The sequence below is a fragment of the Petaurus breviceps genome, unplaced genomic scaffold, assembly GCF_028583685.1.
Source record: "Petaurus breviceps papuanus isolate PSGF00001 unplaced genomic scaffold, PetGlider_PUasm1.0 90330, whole genome shotgun sequence".
Taxonomy (NCBI): Eukaryota; Metazoa; Chordata; class Mammalia; order Diprotodontia; family Petauridae; genus Petaurus; species Petaurus breviceps.
This window is the reverse complement of record NW_027187219.1, coordinates 137,353-140,469: the sequence shown is the minus strand read 5'-3', so window position 1 is coordinate 140,469 and position 3,117 is coordinate 137,353.

Genomic DNA, 3,117 nt, shown 5'->3' with positions numbered 1-3,117 from the left:
CTCTCTCTCTCTCTCTCTCTCTCTCTCTCTCTCTCTCTCTCTCTCTCCTTTCACCCTGTCAATCCTTAACAATACTTTGCTTCTAACTACTGCCAACCACTAATCCACTAATCTACATTCCCTTTTATCAGTTCTGCTTCTCTTAACCCCTTACCTTCCTACTTTCCTGAAGGGTAGGATAGATTTCTATTCTCAACTGAGTGTGTATATTATTTCCTTTTTTAGCCAATTCCAAAGAGAATGAGATGCAAGCAGTCCTAGCCCAACTCCTTCATCTTCCCCTCCACTAGAAAAGCTCTTTTATGTTTCTTTTATGTGAGATAATTTATACCATTCTACCTCTCCCTTCTCCCTTCTTCTTTCTCCCAGGACATTCTTCTTTCTCAACCCTTAAGTTAATTTTTTAGATTTCATCCAATCTTATTCAATTCAGATCCATGCCCTCTGTCTATGCATACTCCTAACTGCCCTAATAATGACAAAGTTTTTAGGAGTTACAATATCCTCTTCCTGTATAGGAATGTAAACAGCTTAGCCTTATTGAATTCCTTATGATTTCTCTTTCCTGTTCACCTTTTTATGCTTCTCTTGAGTCTTGTATCTGGAAGTCAAATTTTCCATTTAGCCCTGGTCTTTTCATCAGGAATGCTTGGCTGTGATCCTACTTCCTTTGTGCCCTCTGATCCTATCATGTAAAAGCTGCTAAATCTTATATAATCCTAAGTTTGACTCTGATATTTCTGAAGGTCTTTCAGTTTTTAGTTCTTGCAAGGTGTTATGATCTAAGAGAGGTCTGTTTACTTCCCTCTTGGTCTATTATCTGGTCTGTGACCACAAGTACTCTTTCCCTCCTGGAACTGTGATCAAGGTCCTCATTCCCTTTGGTCACTGATGCTGGTATGCTAGTGCCCCTTCATGCTCTGAGATTGTGACCCAGGACTTTGAAGTGGATCTACATATGGGCAATGCAACAGAGTCATGCCCCCAGTGCCAGCTAAGGGAGCATGAAATCTTTTTCTGACCAGTTGCTCCCCCCCCACCTTGCTGTCTGTGAGCTGAGCGCTCCAGAAGCTGCTGCTGTTGATTCAATTGGCCCCAAGGTCAGATGCCTGCTTGCTGAGGTGCCGCCTGCCACTGGCTTGCCAGAGTGTTGCCTACTCTGGGGTAAACTTCACTCTTACCCTGGTGTGCCAGACCTTTCCTACTGATGTTCTAAGTTGTCCTGTACAAGAAAGTTGTTTCAGCCTGTCCTTTAGTTGAACTCCAGAATTAGTTTTGAAGCATTATTTTAAAGTTGTTTAAGGGGAATTTGGGAAAGATCAGGTGAGTCTCCACCTTTTCTCTATCATCTTGGCTCTGCCCAACCCCATGACCTATAGAATCTATTCTTACCAAAGTAGGTTATAAGCAGAAGAATTTCCTCCCAACTACAAGACCATGTTGTATTCTCAGGTTATAACGGCCTTCATTGTCTTATTTTAAGGGTAATGTTTATGCACAGCAATGTGTAGATGAATTTGGCTTTATTATTCAGTTGTATCTGGCTGTGACCCATTAGGAATTTTCTTGGCAGAGATAATGGAGTGATTTATCTTATCCTTCTCCAGTTTATTTTACATATGAGGAATTGAGGTAATCAGGGTTAAGGGACTTACACAGAGTCATACAACTAGTAAGTGTCAGAGGTCAAATTTGAACTCAGGAATATAAGTCTCCCTGATTCAAATGTAAAACACTTTTGCTTAAACTTGACAAATTCAAGGGCATATATCTATTGTAAGTCTTTTTCTATCTTTTATTAAAGTGATGTCAATTTGGTCCAAAAGGTACATTTTAACATTATGGCCATCAACATCATTATTATATTATTATTATCAATGATTTCTTTAAGGCAACTATGGATACAATTGAGGATGTCATATAACATTCTGTGTGATTTTGGGCAAATTACTAAATGTCACAGTTTCTTTATTCTGTAAAATTATTGTTCTTAGTTGCCTCTAAAACTCCTTCTAGTGGGCAAAGCCAAGATGGCAGAGTAAAAGCAGGAACTTGCTTAAGCTCCTGCTCCAACCACCTACTAAACCTATAAAAAAATTACTCTAAACAAATTTTAGAGCTACAGAACTCACAAAGTGACAGAGAGAAACAAATCTCCCTCTGAAGGCAGACTGGCAGGCCTATAGGAAGGGTCTATTGCACTGGCTGTGAGCCAAGCACAGTCCCATGTGACCTGTGCCAGCCCAGACTTGTGGCCCAGACCAGCCAGAACAGACTTCAGGAGAGTGAATCACCAGCAGCTGTGGTGGGTTCCAGAATTCTCAACTCATAAATTCCAAAGAGAAAGTAAAAGGTCAATAGGTAACTCTGTTACAACTGGGTGAGAGAACAGTCTGGCTCCTTCCCCCCCACATCCCAGAGCGAAAGGTGGCTCCAGAGCTCCTGGACTGAAGATGATAGGGGGACCAAGAGACCATTCATAGGGTAATCACTCTTGCTTTGACCTGCTTGGGTCTGGGTTGCAGTGTTGGGTGGTAGTCCTGGGGTGAGGAACACCAGCGTGCCAGAGGTTGTGGTGGCTGTGGAGTGGACACCCTCCTCATAGCTCTGACAATGATTGCAAAAACCCCAGCAATTTGGAACACAACAAAACACTCTGGAAGCAGAGTTCTACCATGGCAAAGAGCTCAAAAGAGGTAAAAAAAAAAACTGGCTGGCAAGATGAGCAAATAGAGAAAGCACAATCAGACCATAGAATTTTTTGGAGGAGGGGGGACAAAAAGGGTCAAAACTTGAACCAGAAGAAGACACCAAAGTCAAAATTCCTACATCAAAAGCTTCCAAGAAAAATATGAATTGGTTACAGGCCATGGAGGAACTCAAGAAGGATTTTGAAAATCAAGTAAGAGAAGTTGTGATGGTAATAGGATTTGAAGATCTTCCGTGCCCCTTTTATTGGCAGGCTAACAGGTACACTTAGTTTCAGGTTCATGGCTGTGTCAGGTATTGAGGCCCAGAGCTTGTGAATCCTGTGGTGGGATGAACTTGCTGACATGGAAGGAGGGGGGGTGAGTTGGGAGGAGCTAATGCCATCAATAGGGAGAGGCCCAGGACATA